Below are 19,846 nucleotides of genomic sequence, written 5' to 3'. Positions count from 1 at the left end.
CTAATTTGAACAATGTGCCCACCTAACAGTGCTGGGCAAGGTCTGACTCAGTCAGGTTTTAAAGAAACCAGCTTCTGTAGCTGGTATGTAAATACAGCTGTGAGTCAATTATCTCACTCCATCATCAATGGACAGCCTAGAGCCGGCTGAGCTCTCCTGCACAGCAGTGGGCTGCAGGACAGGATCTCCCCTGGGGCAGGGATGCCTCTTGAGGTAACTCCTGGAGACTGAGACATTCCATGCTGTAACAGGTGCTTGGTAAGTGATTGATAGCATGCTAAACTTGGAAATCTTAGCTAAGTGGTATAAAAGGATTGATCATGCACATATAATCCTATAGATATAAACTGTTGTCCAAGTCTGAGACTAAGTCTGGAGGCAGCTGCACCTAATATCCCCTCTGGGAAGGAGTTCAGGACACAAGGGGGTCCTTTCTGGACCTCAGGACTCAACGGGAGGATCTCCCTGACAGATGTGTCTGAGCCTGTCCTCTGTGCAGTAGATAATCATGTGTACCTTGCCATCAAATCTTGTTAAACTACTGTCACATCTGCTATCAAACTTTGTTAAATCCCTATTTTATATCCATAAACATATTGCTACTTCTCTCTTGCAAGTGAGGTGTGTCACTCCTTCTGCAACAACCTCCTTGGAAAATGACTGAATTTTTATCCCTGAGTAGTCTCATTTTCCAGACTGGTACAACGCTGTGGGGAGATGTGTCTGCTGCCCTGGGCCAGACTGCATCTGTGGGGGATGTAACTCTTCTTCTGCACTTCTGGAGATCCTTCTTCTTAGTGCATGAATGCTGCTCAACCTATCCAATAACACACACTATTGCCAGTTCACTCGTGTCTTTCGAGGGTGAGCAGCACGAGGAGCGTGCTCTGCCTCTCTCCAGACAGTTACAGAGAGAAAATTACTTTGGGGAGCAGGCACTGTTATTTAGACTGAAACTCCTGAAAGATGGATTTGCATCTGAGCTATTTGTGACCATGTGTGTTCACAGTCTTCTGTGAATAGCAAAAAAAAAACAACCAAAAAAAAAACCCAAAAAAGTTTGCACCACATGAGGAAGACACAGAATGCTAAATTACTAATTTCTTTATTCTTGTGCATGGCTTGTCTCTAAGGATCCTTAAATCCACTGCTTCTGTGGCTAGACAGAAGGCTCCATATAGTAGATGTTATGCCATAGCTTCTGATAGTTATCTCCCTATTAATCTGTTCTAATTATTTTTTTAAAAAAATATTTTTAAAAAATTGTGAACAGTTTTAGAAAAGTGAAATCTCATCATTGCCCTAAAAAACTCCAAAATTTTCTGTGATAAAATGCTGTGAACATTTCTCATTGTTCATATATATATGAACATATAAAGGATTTATCATATATGGTACTTAGAAGCAAAATATCAAAAAGCTTCTTATTTTCAAAATCAGAAGCACTTCATCAATTGAATCATTTCTTGTGTTTCAGTGCTAAAATAGTGATGTTTTATTAATTTGGTGATTTTAAAAAATGGTTTTATAATTTTTAAAGGCCAGCCAAGTTCTAATGATCTTTAAGGTCTTTGTGTTCCTGTTACTACCATACATCCACAGCTCCCGTGTTGAAGATGTGTGAGGCATAAGTAAACTCAAGGCTGACCTTCATCTCACAGCATTTGATGCAAATGCAAATGTCTTCCATGGAACATGATCGTATTCAGGGAGGAGAGCTTGGGAATGTCCCTGATCCCACATGTTTCCATGTATTTCTTTTCACAATGTCTGAACTGAACATTTCTAGAGATTTTCAGAGAGAAAAGACAACTAGAGCCAGAAGTTCTTACAGAACAGGCTGTTGTAGATGGAAATAGGCAAGCACAGGTCTTTGTGCTCAACACTGGTAACTGAATTTCCTGCATCAATTAAATCAAGATGAAAAAAACCCACCCTTGTTAGCACAAGTATTGACATAGCTTAATTTCTGCAAGCGTTCCGTATTTGAAGAAGGGAGATGTCCTTCAGACAGAAGGGCAAACTAAACAAGAGTGGAAACTGATTTTAAAAGGACAGAGAAAGATACTCCATCTTCAGTAGTTGAAATGGTGCATAAGATTTTGAGTTTTCTGTGGTAATTATTCAACTGTAACCTTCTCAATGCCTTGTCACTTCTTAATTTATTCTGTATTGTAAACACCTGCAGGCGCAGATGGCTGATCTATTCTCTAAAGCTTTGGCTATTTTGCAGTGCTAAAATGAGGCAGGGCACCGGTGCAATACAGATTAGGTTTATTGTTGAGGACTGATGGTAATATTCACGGTGTCACATGTTTGTGGACGGGAGGATGATCCATTCATTATTGATCTGTCCCAACAAACTGGCTCAGGATCCTTCCCCTCACCCCTTCCATTAGGTAATACCTTCTCGTGACTGAGTTAAAGCACATTTCATACAGGTGATAGACCATGCTGGCGAGCTGGCTGAATGAATTCAGAAAAAAAACCAGGCATCTGCTGTAAATGTCACATGAATTGAGGATCTACCAGTGTCTTAGCTGAAGTACCTTGATTTGGAGTAACAATTCTGCTTTGGCTCAAGCTTTGCTTTCCATGTTTTCACAACTTCAGACAAGGCAGCGGGACTCAGGAAGCCTATCAGGTTCTCGTTAGATCCCTGACCTCTGTTATATCTTAGCGAATGATGTTTAATGGATATGTCTAATTTTCTGATAAGTAAAATAAGGGTGAAAAATCAATTTCCGTCATTTGCTGCACTCAGCCTTTCGGAGGTTGGGACTTGCATGCCAGTAGAGCCATGCAGGATTGGACCTGGATCTTGACTAGTGATACACATGACTGTAGCACGGAGAATAACATCGATCACTGTTAGGTTTATCACTGCTGATCTCCATCAAATCCCTCTCCATGCATTAAGAGTGGAGGCAAAGTGAATGAAAAGCCACTTCTGACCTCCACCAGTCAGCTCTGCAGCCACTTCTCTAGGGGTAACAATTTCCTGAAAATACTCATCCACTCCTAGCAGGTACCCACCCACTGGGAAATATGCACTGCATATGTAATGCCTGTATTTCAGCATAAGGGGAATGGAATTTTTATAAAAAAAAAAAATATTTTGACAAAAATGGCATTTTCAACAAAAAATGCTGCAGAAAGGAACAAGAACTTGTGAGTTTTGCATAATTCATATATATTCTTTTTATTAAATTAGACTAACTGATGGTTTACAAAGCTGCTGCAAATAATGTCTTTAATACACAGTAAACATCTAAGAATAAGGAAAAAAAATATTGTTTTTGTCACTGATTAGAAGTATGTTGTGGTTATTATGCTAATTTGGGGATTTGAGACAGAAAATTGAAGTATCATTTTTCCAGTTCATTAAGATTTGACTTTTGACTACTGCTCTGCATTTGATTAGTTAGTTTAATTATGCAGACACCAAATGTTCTGAGGGCCATGCATGCTCTTTCACATGGCCACATGCTATCTATGGTAAAATGTGGGTTTTGTGCTAAATGATAATATGAGTTTTTCTAGTGAGATAACCGCTTCATTTGGCTTGAAGTAAGAAACCCACCATTTCTTGTCAACCAAACCTTTTGTGATATCCTTTAATTAATATCATGAAGCATACATGTTCTTTGAGTGATGTAAATTGCATTGAAGTGACAATTAGTCTCCACCACATAGCAAGACTTTCACACTCCATTAAGAATAAAATTAAGAATAGCATTTTCTCAGCATAATCCGTGGTCATTATAAACCTATCCATGGGGATCAAGTATTGTGGTTGTTATTGAAATATATCATTATAACAAGGGTAATGATTGCAATATGCGTCCAGCTGTAGTCATCAGTTGCCCTTTTTTGCTCTGATTTGAGAAGGAAAAATCTGCCATTAGAATGCCACATGTTCACAGAAAGTCAGTGCACTTACTCTCTGTCACTTCTGCACTTTAGAACTTCATGCTCTGTTTATCAGAAATTCCAAGGAAGAGGCAAATAAATATGATTTTATTTTATACGATAAATAAATGCTAATTCAACTGATATGTAAGTTGATCTGTAAGCTGCAAAGGATCCAACATGTGGACTTAGATGTTAAATGAAATAATCTAAGCACTTGACTAATCTTTAGCTACAGAGGGGTCTTGCCCTCTTTCCCTTTTCTTGCACTTCTTGTTTGCAGTGTGACTAATGTAATGAGATTACTCCATATTTTTAAAGACAAAACCCTTCTTGGTCTAGACACTTGTTGCCTTCAGGCTCTGTGGACATGCTGGCCTGTGCCTTGCCCCTTGTCTTTGCTGGTGATTCCTCTTCCCTCTAGCTGTGTGGTGGAACACACTGTGTATATATGCCAAAAACGGCCGCCCGACCTCTGGTGCTGAGCTGTCCCTCTTAAAGCTTTTCACCAAGTACAGCAACAGGGCTGGCACAGCTATCTGAAACACTTCTCGATCCTGGTCACAGCCCACTGGTTCTCCAGGTAATGTGTTTCTCAGACAATGAGTCATTAATCTGCCCCTACACTGTTATTAAAAGTGGCCTTTTCCCAGCACGTTGTGTACTTGTTTGTGGTGCATCACTGTGCCTTGTGTGTTTTCCTACACAAGCCTTTCTAGTACTTGTGCTTCCTGGTTCGTCTGTCTCTTCCCACTTTCAAATACGTATGGGCTTGCTTGCAGTGCCAAACCTGAGTGTGCCATGGGTTTAAGATTCAATGCTCTTTAAACTTAACAAAGCTCTAAGCTGAGCAGTGTCTGGTGTGGATTTAGGGGACACTAATGTGGATGAAACAACACTAACTTTTCATTATTTCTGGAAGGGTTGGTCACCTGCTCCTGCGTGCTGCAGAAGTGGCTCCACAGCTTTCTTGTCAAATTCATCTGCATCTGCCCTGGGTGCAAGCCTAGTCTGGCAGAACAAGGTGATAATCTCTGGTGACACTTACACTCTGGCGAGGTGGCGGTATGGACACATTTAGTGCCTAAACCAGCTCATCCTGCTTAGTCCTCTGTGAGGCTCTTCTACATCTCCTTTGCTCAAGTCAGGTCTGGCTAGTAGTGACAACATGTTTCTAGTACTGGTTTTACTATCTCGGTCTTTAAAAGACATGCTGGTTGTGTTGTAGGGGAGCTAAAGCTCTGGAACTAAAGACAGATTTGCACAGACACAAATGGTTGAATTGGGTGGTTGAGTTATGCTATTTTTTCTTACAGAAAAAAATATTCCAGTTGTTATTATTGACAACTGTTAAGTAGTTATGACCAAAACAATTTCTAACCTTGCGCCTAGAAGGACAATATGCAGCCATACAAGCACAAACCATGCCGTTTCATTCACAGACTAGTTATCCCGTTGGGAAGGAACAACCACCTTTCTAACCATCAGCAATTCAAGGTGGCAAGACCATGGAAGTCGTGTTCTCATGGAGTGCTTAAGGCACTGATGGAAGATACCCACAGTGATGGTGGGGGGACCCTAGGGTGCTCTCTTACTGATCCAGGCCACAGTCCACCCACATAGCTTTGGTCACATAGTGAGATTAGTGTCCTTGTTTCTCTCTTGATTGGCAGTTGGGTTCACTGATTGGTCTCCTCAGCATCTTCAGAAGAACCTTCCCCAAACTGATCTGACAAAACTTGTGCTTATGTTGGGGATCTCTGATCCGATCCCATCGATCACCTAATCAGATGTTTCCTCATTCCTCTTGTCTTTATTTCATCCAACCATCATCAGTCTCTGGAAGACCGTGACTTTCTGCTGTTCCTTTTCACTAGCCACCCTCAAGGTCAGTAGTTACTTTCCATTTTTACTATAGAAATCACCTTACAACCCAACAGTTAGTTACTTTCATTTGTACACCCATAATCTTAAACTTACGGTTTACACATCTGTCTCCTTTACAGGTTGTCATTGACAAGTAGGGAATTCAGTTCAGACGATCAAAAGACTTTGCATCCTCCATAACTTCCTCATTTTAAATGTGTTCTAACTGAATATACGTTATTAATCGTATACACTCTGGTTGTATGTCCTGATTCAGAAAAAAATATTTATGGGGCAGCTTCATTTCAAACTCCTGCTTACATTCCTTGGCGTGTCAAGGCAGCTTAAGTGTGCGCTGACTGTGCACCCTCCTTTTGCAGGTTTTTGGGTTGTGCCTTTCTGTTCTGTAATACCAAAACCTTTGCTCTGCAGCAGCCTTCTTCCTTATTGCACTGGTGTTCAAACTAACCTGTCGCTGAGTTGGTGAACTCTCCTGCCTCAGTGACTGCTTAATAGAAAGGCGCCTTCACCAATTTTGGGTAGTTATACCAACCAGCAACGGGTGAAACTGGTATTGCTGATACAACATCTGGGGTTTCTGCGTAATGGAGTCATGTTGCTGAGATTTCATTTCTTGCAATACAATTAATAGTCTTGAACATATGTTTTATGGGGACATTTCCAACAACCTTTGCTAGATAACAGGGATGTTTAAAAGATGTTCTCTTTATGCCTGAGTTCCGTTAAGGTGCAAGTGCAGTTTTTAGAGGTCAGATCTGATGGGAAATGTTTCGCTTGTTTTTTATAGCAGTGTTTACTGCAGTTTCTTGTTGAACAGGAAATTAAGAAAGGCACCAAAACCAAAAGCATTTAATTCTTCTCAGTCTAAATCAAATAAATTCAGACTGCAAACCAGGCATACATGTATGTATATTTAATAGCAGGGGAGTCACATATCAAGGGTTCTGCCATTTTCCCTGTTGCTGTCAGGGCTTGAATGAGGACTGGGTATTCTTTCAGGTTTTGTGTTGGAGGAAAGTCCTGAAAAATATCCTCTAGAGAAAAAACAGAAAACTTGTGTTGTACAGAAAGTCCTGCTAGTTAATTGCAATTGTTCTTTCTGGCCTGGATGGTGTTTAAATGGATTTATTTCCTGCTAGTAGGGAACTTGGCACTTTACTTCTGTTAAGCACATAAGATAACTAGGATCACTCCTGGAGCCAAAATTTGTGATTCTTCTACAACACTGAAATTCAGCAGATAAAATCTAGATTTTTTTTTTTTTTGTTCCCAGTGAAATGAAGTAAACAATGTTTCATTTTTAGTCAGTCCAAATGCTTTGAAATGTTTTTTTCCTCCTGCTATTTGTCCCTTTAACCAGCTGTCTTTCAATTCAGATATATTTTTAGATGAAGTGGTATTTAAGAACTAATAACCACAGTTTACTGTTTCATATTTCAGAATGAAATAGACACTTATTTTAAAAAATAAACACCAAAGTCCACCCTTCCCCTCCTTACTGCTTGACAATTTTTGTTGAAGCTCCTCTTTATTGCAAACAAGTAAAAAAAAAAAAAAAAAAAAAGCATTTTTCTCACAGTTTAAAATGTACAACTAGTTAAGTGATAATTTTCCCCAATAAGATCTGGGATGCAAATTTGGCTGGAAGGAGTGATGATGTGTTTACCTACCACTACATATTGCTTATGGTATGCTTATGTATTTGATAGAAACTTAATTAACCACCCAGCTGCTTCAGTATGGGACAGCTAGGCATTTGTTGTTGTATCGTATGTCAGTTTTTTCTTATGAATAATGCCATATAGAATACTTACCGTGGAATATTTATCTTGTGCTCCTTGTACATGTTTCTCCTGCTTGAAACCAAGCTCCTTCCATCTCGCAATATTTATAATGTGAAAGTCTATTTCAGTCAGTAAATGATACTGCTACTAATAGCTTGGACTGCACTCTAGTAACACCCTTAAGCATATGGATAATATCTGTTGAAGTTAATTGAGCTGCTGGTATCACTGAAATTACGTACACTTAAAGACCTGGTACTGGGAGCTTAGTCAACTTCACTGAGCTGCATTGGTCTATGGGATCCTGTTGGGGTAGGATCTAGGGGACTATACCTGGCTTAACCAGATCTCATTCAGCACTTGATGTGGGGGCTCAAGATCCCTCTTTTGGGATGGGTGAGCACAGTTCAGCCTGACAGGGACATGGGTCACTTCTTGTGAAAAGTCATTGAATTATTAAAATTAGTCACTCTTGTAGCAATCTTGATTGTTTGGTGCTGTTCCATCTGCTCACCACTATCCAGGTGTTTCTGGTAGAGCCTAACAGTTGCGCATCTCTCACAGGCACTGCTGTGGGACACCTTCCAGCGTAAAGTCACAGCAAGCCATGGGGAAGAGGGAAGCCTACTTCCTCTTCCATGGCCGATAACCATCTCTTGAAACTGATACCTGTTTCTTTATATGAATATGATGGAAAAACCAGAATGGTCAAAAAATAGAGACAATGTGTTGGGAAGCACTTTTGTAAATAGTTGCTCTGTCTTAGGCAAATCAAACCGTGTGCTTGAGCAGCCTGGTTCAGCCCAAGTGAACGGGACTCCATGGTATGCTGTAGCAGGTGGCAAGCGAAGCCCGGGACACGTGGGATGGAGATGGCCTGGAGTGTGTTGCTGTGACATGAGATGCTTAAGAGCTTCTTTTCCAGAAGAGTGTTGAGGTTCAGGTCTTGCAATCTATCCTTTCAGGACAGATTTATTCTGGCCTTTTAGACAGATTTATTTCATAAAAATAGGAAACATAGGACCTTCATTTATAGTTGCTATCTCTCACTTTCAGAGCCAAAACCAACTTGATTTTTCAAGGCAGAAATGCTAGTTAGGCACATTCCATTGACAGAGATTGGGAATTTGTGTGCTTTGTAGAGTTTTACCTTTGAACAACTTCCCAGAGCTTTTACAGACAAATTATATGTGCATCACCACACTCGTATGAGCTTAGCAAATTTAATCTGATGGGTGACTTACCAGAGCAAGACCGGAGCTGACTGTTTTGTAGGAGTTGGTAGGTCTGGCTTTCTTTGGAACACTTTAGTGGCTGCAGTAATGCAAAGAGTAGCAAATTAAATTTTACCAGTGACTAACAATGGCTTCCCATGTGCTTATAGACTGGTCTGCAAAAAAGGATTTGGGTATAGGTTCAGGAATGCCAGGTAAGTGAAGCTGACAAAATGAGCATGGCTTTCCCCACTTAAAAATGATGAGTGTGGTGCTAAATAACACACAGATAGGTGTGTTGTGGGGCATGAAGTTGATGACATATTCAGGGATAGAGATCATACTCACTCATCAGGTAAGCTCCTGCTTTGGGACATTACTCCACAGTGGAAGATTTATTCCGATGGCTTTAACTTTCTTACCCTATCAGAACTTCTCTTTATCTTCACTGTATATCACCTTGGCATTTTCCTTGACTGAACTCTGCTCTCGCTTCTCTTTTTAGTGTGCCTGCAAATCTCTCTGTCACTACCTTTGCTATGTCTCCCAAGTCATTACTATACTACTTAATAAAAGGTACAGTAAAGTCATCTTAAGGATCTTGTTGCCCAAAGAGAACATATTCAGAATTCAAGTGTTACCTGAGTGTCAATAACGGTGCCATAAGCAGGAGTAGTGCCGTGTCAGCTAATGAAACCAGACCCGTGGAAAAAAAGGCTCTTCCTATAATCCATCACACTGTGTATGGATTATGTATCACAGCAATCTTCTACATACAGCAACAAATACGGTCCACCGTGTAATATACCCAACCACAGTGGTTCATATTAAAGAAATTTTTCAGTTGTTTAATTGAATTTTAAAATGTCACAGTAACTCAGGCTCTACTTCGCTTACACCTGTACAAATCTGTTTATGGTGTCTTGATGTAATTTTGTCCATTATAAACTGACTTAAATGACCTGAAAAGGGGATTTGTTTCCCCTTTCAATTCCCTGAAAGCTTTGCAGAAGTTAATAAAGCAAATTCTCCATGTTATTTTTGCAGTAGGCAGAATCTCCACTGCATTGTGCCTTCTTTAGTTATTAATTTACTCCAGTACAAAGGGATTATAATGTCGTGGTCAATAATAATGAGATAAATAGGGCTTCTTCCTGTGTTTTTTCAACTAAGACCCATTCATGAAAATACAGCTAGCTTAAAGGACTTACAGTTAAGGGGGTGTTTCAAAGGCAGATGACTAAGGTTTGGCTTAAGTTAATATTTATTAATATTACCATTTAATAAGGACAGGAGGGTGGAGTGAGGCTTTTTTGGCCTTTTTTGAGATGCAGAGGGGCATCTTCTTGAAAGGTGGACAAACCCCACAGTTCATGTTTGGGGTTGGCCGCAGGGGCTGGGGTTCTTTGGGGGCCAACTTTGGGGAGATGATGAGTTGAATGATCTATTAGTTGCTTTATATAAACCTCCCCTCCACCTTTTCCCACCTTCTGCTGGTATAGTTGGACAGGGTAAACATATACATGTTGTATATGGTTGTCATAAGGAGAGCACACACAGGTGATTGTTGCTTAATTCCTCCTCTTCCTTCTGCTTTGGTTTTCCCCTCCTGTCCCATGCATCTAGAACCAACTCAGCTGTGGAATCAGTGTTTCCTTTATCTTCATCAAACATTTATTTGTTCTCAAAACAAGAAGTGTGAAATGTTCTGTGCCACTTCCACTACTTAGATGTGAACTAGGTGGGCACATCCAGTACAGGATATCTAAACAGGTTCCCATCATTTTCCAGAGGGCTTGCCCAGAGTAATTTCACTTATGTGTGGTAGCTTCTTCACTGGAAAAAACTCTGTAAAAAAATTGTGTCATTGTGACCCATGTAGAACATCAAGGCCAAACACATTGGGAGATTGCTTAATTTTTTCTAAAGCTAAAGTGAGAAGAAAAGGTTTTCTGCCCACCCCACAAAATTACCTCTTCCGAGTCCCACCAGATTAAACATGATACAGGACATAGCAGTATTAGTAACATGGACAAGATAGCAGCTCTGGTGCTAAATCCACTAGTCCATGTCGTTTAAATAATTGCAGGTACCTCTGTATCATCCTTCAAGCTGAATCTAAGCCTGATGCAGAATTAAACCCCACTTGGATAATACCTTGCTGAGAAGGACCTATCTGGATGCAGGAGCACGTGGCACATGCAGCTGCATAAGCCACATGGATATATCAGTTCAGACTTCTGCACAAGCAATGTAATTGTGTACTGTATTTTTGTCAGTAATGAGGCAGTTGGCACTGCATCTACCAGGTTTCCAGTCATAAGAAGGGAACAGTTTTCAAGTGTGAAAGAATTTGCCATGCTAAAGCAACTGGAGTTAATGGGCATCATGTGAAGGAAAGGACTTACAGGGGAGTGTTGGGCTGATGCACTACAAGGGAGAGGGAATGAAAAACTGAGGCTAAAACAAAATGGAAGAGAAAGCGTGTATCACAGCATTGGTACCAAAATAAAATGGGAAACACAAAATAAAATAGATGAATGGCTCTCATTTTTAAATTTCACCAAAAATGGTCTAATTAAAATTTGCCATTGATGTTGACAGGTACTTTCTGTTAAGAGCCATGTACCATTCTGCTGGTAAAAACATTTTCATACAGATTATTTTGAATTTTTCTAGATCAAACAAGAGTATTAAAATATTTTTTGAAAGTCTAAGATCTATTGAAATTGGATAGCTACATGTTTATGAATACTAAAAAAAAGCATACTGTAAACGAGTTCTTATTGCTAATGAATGAACTATTTCACGATTATTAATGAACTCTGAAGTTGCTCTTGCTGTCTAATTATACTAAATGTATTTCTTAAGGTTCAGGAATCTACATAAATCAATAAAAAGAACTGACCCTGAAAAATGAAGTGAAAATAGTTAATACACTGCTTGATTGGACCTTACTGATGGCTATTAGATTCTTCTTTTTTTTCCCTGGTTTAATTTTCTTAGTTGCTTGAAGAATTTTTCTGTTACAAGGCAATTTTGAATAGCTGGTGTTTTTTTGGTAACTTACTTAAAAGTTATTTTTGAATTGTACATGCAATAGCCAAGAACTCTCCCTATATAATTGCTGTGGGGCTATGGAATTTTCCCTGCAGTGAGTTTTAATTATTCTGTGCTAATTAAGCAACTGATGCTTACTGTGAAAAATTTTCCCTTTGGAATAATGTGAGCAAAGGTACATACATAAATTTCATAACATATGCATAAAAGCATCCATTTTTATCTCTTGTACTAATTTCATGTCCCCATGTTAAGTCATTGGAATGAATAAATATAACTCCTATTGCCATATATAGCATTCTCATAAGACATAATATTAATCTTTTCCCATTAAAACAGAAAGCAGCATGGTATTTTTTGTTTTCTTAGATCCCTTCTTTATAATAAAGACTGTAAGGTATTACAAAGTTAGATAAAAGAAGAGGTGCTAAGTTATATTTGTGTTAGAAGAAAGCATGGTAAGAAGAAAATAACAATTGAGAAAAGGTAGATTGTACAGTTGACTTGAAAAGTACTTTTTTGTTTGTTGATTTTTTTTTTTCTTAATATTTATGATTTAAGAATAAAATGGATAACAGGGTGGAACTGTCCTAGACATGCAGCTCCGGGATAGATAAAGGACAGTACACGCCTCGAGGCTGTATCTGCATCTCTATCTCCTTCTGCTACAAAGTCACAGAGAGTTTATAACTTTCCATTTTTTTTTAATACAGTTTTAATGCTACTTTACAGAAACAAGCAACATTTTGAGTAAAGGGCAAGCTATAGAGAATAGCCCTGTGGTATAGGATTTTTTTTTTCTCAGGAGGCTCACCTTGTGTCTTGCCTGGTATACAGGAAAATAATCATAGGATGGTCTGGGTTGGAAGGGACCTTTAAAGATCATCTATTTCAAGCCCCCTGCTGTAAGCAGGGACATCTTTCCCCAGACCAGGTTGCTCAAAGCCCCATCCGACCTGGCCTCGAACAGTTTGCAAGCACAAGGAAATTGCAAAGTGCAAAGGGTAGAGAGAAAGGGGGGGTGGGTGGGGGCAGAAGCTGAAGAGAGGTTTTCTTCTGGAAGTGTATCCGTGAGACTGTCAGCTCGGTCCAACACATACATCGGACAGCACGTTGCGAGAAGTGGCAGGGTTAAAATTGGTGATGTGGAATTGCTATCAGGCTGCCTCCAGACGGAGGGCGTGCAGTAGGAAGGAAGAAATCTAAAGAAAAAAATCATGTATAAAAATATCTGAAAATGTAATTTCTGATCAAAATACATAAAACCAGATTTGCCTCTTTTGTTCTGTCTGAAGCTAAGTAGATTTTCTGATAGCTATGCTAGAGTTAAAAGATATTTTCTGAGGAAACTTTTATCAAATTAGAGTCCAAGTTTTTGTCTGAAAGAAGCGTCAATATAAAAATTGAGTTGGCATTACTTGTTTTGAATGGTGGTTTGGAAGGTAAACGTTCTGCTTCACGACTGAAACATTGCACCGGTGCATATTAAGGAAGCAAAGCTGAGTGGACAGATAATTGGATAATTACAGTATTAATAGGGCCCTGGGAAAACTGGTTCAGGACCTTCCTCTGTTCCAGACTTAAGCTGTATCTGCTGTGCAAAGTGAAGATGGGCTTGATGGAGCCAAACGCGTGGATCTGCGTGGGCTCCTGCCGCACTGCTGGTTCCCTCTCTAGCTGTTGCTCAGGACCAAAACACCCACAGGGCAGCTTTGGAAGAGGAAAGCTCTGTATAACAGGGATGGACCGGCATGGAAGCGTTAGTCAAATGTCAAGCTTTTAAGTTCTTTGCTTATGGAGAACGTTAAGACCGAGCTAAGGCTTTGTTTTAGAGTGAATCTAGTATAGATGAGCTCCTTGAGTGTTTTGCTGTACCCAGCTGGGTGCAGTGGGGCAAAGCGTAAATATCTTTACGCCAGCCACATGAAACCCGTAGGAGTTAGAGGCTGTGCCTGAAGGAACTTGGGCTTCAGCCATTCGTTCCGTGAAGAGGGAACCTCACGAGCCATTAGCAGCCATGTACACACTGGGAGCAGCAGAAGCCTGCACGGGTGCAAAGCGCTGCCCCGGGCAAGCAGAGCCCCAGCAGCCATCCCGGCTGTGCCTGCCCGGGCAGGGGCAGCTCCGCGGGAGAGACCCTGGGGGCAGCGAGGGGAGGGGAGCCCACAGCGCCGGGGGCAGCAGGGTCCTGGGTGGCACGAACAGGGGTGCAGCCAGGAGGTCGAGGCAGGGATTAGCCCCCTCTGCTCAGCACTCCTTACATCGCATCTAGAAACTGTGTCCAGGTTTGGACGTCAGCATCAGCAAACTGGAGCGAGGCCAGTGGCGGGCCTTGGGCGGTGGGAGGCAATGGGCAAGAACTGAGAGAGGAGACGGTCAGACTGGATGTAAGGAGAAATTTTTTCCCCATGAGGATGCTCAAGCAGTGTCACAGGCTGGCCAGGGAGATTTTGCCATCTCCATCCTCCAAGATTTTCATACCCTGACTGGATCAAGCCCTGAGCAACCTGGTCTGATGCCAGAGCTGCTGCTGCCTTGAGCAGGAGGTTGGACCAGAAACCTCCTGAGATCCCTTCCAGCCTGAGTTATCCTGTGATCCTTAAGGAAAATGGGCTGAATACTGAGACGGAAGCTGATTTTCACTTACATCAATTTCTTGAGGTGAAAGAAATTAAGAATAAAAGCAAATCAAGTGTAAATTTGTTTCAGACTAAAAGCCCAATACTACGAAATCACTTCCTAACAGACAGCTATCTGTGTCACCTAGGTATTACAGATGGGTAGACATTAGCTATCCCCAGTTCTGGTCCACCTGTGAATCCAGTAGCCATCAACACATTGCTGTGACGATCCGATCTGACAGGGAGAGCGTCCTGAAGTCAGGAGCTGTTGCAGTCACACTGGGACACGTGCTCTAGTCTGCTGAAAGATGCATGTGAAAATACCCATCCTGGTAGTGAGTTGTCAGAAACAGGAAAGTGGTTGGCTTTATGCTTAAAATTGTCCATATGACCGAAGTGAAATTATAGGAAAAATATCTGTGTGAATTATCTTTAGCTCAGCCCATTTTTTCCTCTTCAAATCACAGATCTGTCATCTATATAGGTTTTTAATTCAATTATCTTTAGCTCCAGTTAACTGGAAACTCCTGGTCCGTGTAAAAGTACAGGACAAATATTGTCTTTTGGCAGCTCAGCCTCATCTCTCCTTGTCTTGACAAAGTGCTTAAAGAAACTACAGGTTTCAAACAGGCTCATTTATCTTGTATATTACTTCAAGATACTCTAGGCAAGTTCATCAAAATAATTTCCAGATTTGCCACTTTTCTGATCTTTCTCTCTCTTCCCTGTCCTAGCTGTGCTCACCACTGCAGGAGCACGCAGACATGAATTTATGTATGCGTTTCTTTTATCAGTGTGTGCTTATTCTTAAGCTGTGCTGTGGCATACAACACTGAACAGTCAGAAGAGGAAAGCTTTATGTACTTTCCATCATTCACTTTTCCTCTGTAAAAGTAGCTGCCCTGCACAACAAACTGTGGGACCAGTGCAGATGGCAAGAGATATCACAGGGGTCTTCTGACTACTGTGGCTTGTTTCCCCAGAAATCTTTTTGCTCCCTAAATTCAAAAATCTTGCCCCTGCCCACCCCCCCCGCCCCCCCCCCTCCAAAAAAAAAAAAAAAGAAAAAAAAAATCATTCTGCAGAGGATGCCAGCACTTTGAATGGGTTTTCAATTTTAAAGGGAGACAAAAGGAAATGTTACGTTTTCCCATAAAAAGGCTTGAGAAATGCAGCCTGAATTTATCAAAGTTTCCTCTTTGGTAACCTCCAAATGTTTATTTATTTAAGTGAAATGAGAAGAGTGTCGCTGCTGCTGTTGACTGGGGTGGTTACCCAGTCTGCAGCAGCAGAAGAGCTGTTTGGATAACCGGTCCTATGATGTAATCCCAGTTTTTTTTAATGAGGATGGTACAAAATGTTCTGCCTTTGAACATGGGTAGAATAAAATAGCAGGAGACTACTTCTTGCTCACCAGACTGTCTCCTGCAGCCAGTGCCGTGTAGATAAGCCCTGCTTTGTTTTGCTTTTTCCTTGGGGTCATGTTTCCAGGGCTGCCTCTGCTGTGTCTGTAGATGCTGAGCTCCTTCCCCGCAGCCTGTGCTGCCTGCACACCATGTGCTCCATGGTCTGTTGCCTTTGTTGTATAGTTCTCGGCAGAGATTCCCTAGGACACATCAGCTGCATTTTGAGCGTTGCTCTCATTCCTATATAGAACCTTGACGCAGCCTGATGAAAAGCACTGGCTCCCACAGGCATTCATGGGGGTATACCAGCATCCCTTCCTTTACCCAGCAATGTGTTAAAATGAGGATTATTCAAATGGATGAAGTGTGCAATTATCTGATATGTAAATTTGTTAATAGTACATATCAATAAATCGAAGTGTACCTCCTGAAAACTCCCCAAACCCAACTTAAATTATATATGCAATACACAGTTGCCTTTTCCTAGTTTAGGGCGTGACCAAGCCAAGGAAGGTGGCAAGGGCTCTGCTTCCTTTTTCTTCCCTGCCACTGCCTGTGTGTAGGGTCGAAATGTGTGTATTTAAAAACATTTTTAATCAAGCCATATGTCAGGTGTGGGGGCGTGGGGAGGCAGTGCAGTATCGTCATCATCTACCATGTTCTGTGAAATGACGGCGAGGGTTAACAGACTTTTGAGCACCAGCACATTCCAAATGGCTCTACTTGATCAGATGAATTTTGGAGTGCCTCCCCCCACATCCTAACGGCTGTCTTTTCCTGGAAAGGGCACATTTGATCAAATATCTGTTACTCTCCTGCTGAATAGAGCTTGCAAATTACTAATGATTCTGGCAAAAGAACTTTAATTTTGTGCCAGTGGGAGATTTCAGGTTAATTAAATAGTTTCATTGCTTCTGTGTTTCACCAAGTAACCGCTCTTGGCTGAGACCTAGAAACTTACAACTTGAGGCCCTAATACTGCCTTGACCTGAACTTCATCCCCCCAAGCAAGTCTCCCAAGTGTCTGAGCATGTTCTGAAACTTGTTTTAAAAAAACTTCAGGGCTACACTAGGACAACAGCTTGCTCCAGGCAGTGAAATAAACCCCTTCATGCTTACAACCCATGTTAGGCTTTAAGGAAATGCCCCTAAATGTGAGAAACACAGCAAAACCCCACTGTTGAAGCATGTCTTCTAAATCAGGATCCCAGTCTCACCTATGGTGGTAGGTGAACAAAAGAGAAGGGCCAAGTAATCCCTGAGCGGGAGCTAAAAATTCCGGCATAAGCTTTTACCTGCAGGCAGTGAGCGCTTTCGGTCTGCAGGGCAGACTGCTGCAGAGGAGATGGGGCTGCAGGGACAAAAAATGATAAAACTTCATGTAGCCAGAGGACCTGTGATCCAGTTTGGTTGTGACTATACATTAATAGTGGTGCTCTGTTGCAGGTTGGCTCTCAGTTATGATGTAGAGGCTCAAATGTGATAGCACGTCAGGCAGATAACACATCGTATGTATAGGGTAACTCCCTGGGGACAGCCACGGGCCTTGGGCTAGGATCTATAGGAAGAAGTGTCACTGCCAGTGGTGGCACTAAGGTGACTCCTTAGGGGGAAAGTCTGTTCTCTTCTTTTTTTTTTTTTTTTTTTTTTTTAGATTATAATGAAGATGAATATGAAGCTAATTATATAACGAACATGGGAAGTGTAGGGAGGGTCCCTCTTGGTCATCCATCTTTGGAAGAGATGAATATAAACTGCTGGGGTTAGGTGTAACCTAACACTGTTTATATGTGTTTCATTGCTCTTAAATAGCACTGATGAGTCCTCATTGCTACAGAATGATCCAGGTAGCACCTTTTTACATTTGCGTTAGTTCAACACCAAGCATTGATCTATGCCCCTATCTCAATTCCTTGAGCGGCACGTTTGTCAGACTGGGAAACTGTGAAAGACTCAAATAAAAAGGTTTTTTTGGAGAGAAAAAAGCCAACAACCCAGCATGAATATTCTTTTTATAGAAATAAGAACTTGCAAATAAGATGCACGGTTCCCCACCCTGAACACATGGTGGGCCCAGAATGACAACGGTCAGCCAGATGTGCTAATTCACCCACATTGGTGCCATCCGTGAAGAACAGGGGTTTGTGTTTCACATGCAGCTGAAAATGGCAAAAGCTTCAGTTGAAAATTGACATCAGGTTGGCGCTAAGAATTCTAGTTTTCTGATTTGTACAAAAGACTCTGAATTCCTTTAGCTTTGTGCTTCTGATAAATGGCCATAAATAAAAATTTATTTCATGCAATTTTTAACAAGGACCCATTAGATGTCAGCTTATGTCAAACCTTATACCAGTTTGTTGTCCATGAAAGTCCACGCAAGTGCAGTGAGGGACTTTCTGGCCAAAGTCTTAAGGTAAAGCTTTGGTGGTTCTCCCTGCCCTGTGTAGTGATATTCTTACAGATGCGGGGGTCTGGGTGAGGAGAGCAGGGCCAGGAGAGATGGGAAGGGTCAGGACTTGGGGCTTGGAGGGCCACATTTCCACAGGGGGAAATCTGGAGCAAAATGAGAGTCAGGAAGCATTTGGGAGACATTCTGGGACAGGTTAGAGGTTTTTGGGGATAGAGTGTCTGGTGGGATTTGGTACAAGAACGAACGAAATGAGATGAGCCAGGGGCTTTGGGGCAGGCAAGGGGTGGCTAAAGATCTCAGTGCTAACTGGTGATCTAGAGGTGATGCTGAAACATCTTCCCTCGCTTCCCACCCCATATGGATGTTCACTATCCCCCCGGTACTTACTGTTAGAAATAGGATACTCCCTTGCAAGGGCAGGTCTCTGCACCTGCTTTCATCTCCTGATTCAGATCTTCACATGCACAAGCTAGATCAGCTGTTTAACCCTGAGTCTCTGCCAGCTTCACCCAGCAGTTACACCCCTGCTCAGCTCAGCTGCCCTCCAGGTCTGCAGCAGCCTTAGAGGAAGCAGAATGGGGCTCCAGAGCTGTGGCTGGTTTGTCTGAAGAGTCAGTATCAAACTCTTAAAAGTTTATGCAGTGTTCAGCATGCATGGCTCTCTAAAGGGTTTAGAGTGCATTTTGCAACCCTGGATGAAGCAGAACAGTGAAAAAACAACTCCAGAACATAAGAAAAATGTTGCTAAGTTATCCCAAGGGACATTTGTCTGTAATGGTTGCCACCAGTGTTATTGTATTCTAATTCAGCAAAATCACATTTTAATTAACAAGAAAAAACCCAAGATTTGGGACTAAAATAATAGTGATAAAAGCAATCCAGGTGCTGTTCTGAGAACTGCAGATGAAGAGAGGATTTAACTGGAAAAGGGGAGCAAAGTAAGTGAAGTAAATGGAATAGACACCCATGGTGAACAAAGCATGTTCCACCTTTTACAGTACAACAACAACAACAACAATAATAATAATAATAATAAAATATTAACAACAATGACAGTATATTTTGTATTCAGTTTTTGTAGGATTTTTGCTTATGTTGAGAAGAGAGATGGGTAGGGCTCAGAAACAAAAAGACTGCACGCTAGTTATTTCTGCAGCTTTCTCTCTGTCTCCCGAAGGAAAAAAATAATCTCCATATTGTGACTGTCTGCCAGCTATTCACCTCTTTGCATAACTAAGCCCTTCCACTGGTGCCTGTCTCTTTGCTGGCACGATGGCTGCGCCTCATGAAAGCAGCAGGCAGAACGGGAGGTACTCGCGCTCGACTCCATAGGGTATGCAGCATTAAGACCTGCCGTGCCTGATTGCTCATTAATACTGTAACTTTAGGGCAGCACGGCTCCTGCCTGGCAGGTGACAAAATTGTTGGAGGTGCGTGCTGAAGCTGGAGCCAAGAAATGGAGGGGGACAGGTGGAGGTCTGTAAATAAGGACACTTGGAGCCTGTCTGCATGATGCAAAAGCCATTCCCAGCCAAGGAGCGAGCAGAGCCCA

This window comes from Falco naumanni, chromosome 11 (genome assembly GCF_017639655.2).
Source record: "Falco naumanni isolate bFalNau1 chromosome 11, bFalNau1.pat, whole genome shotgun sequence".
Taxonomy (NCBI): domain Eukaryota; kingdom Metazoa; phylum Chordata; class Aves; order Falconiformes; family Falconidae; genus Falco; species Falco naumanni.
The sequence above is the reverse complement of the archived record's forward strand: the minus strand, read 5'-3'. Positions refer to the sequence as shown.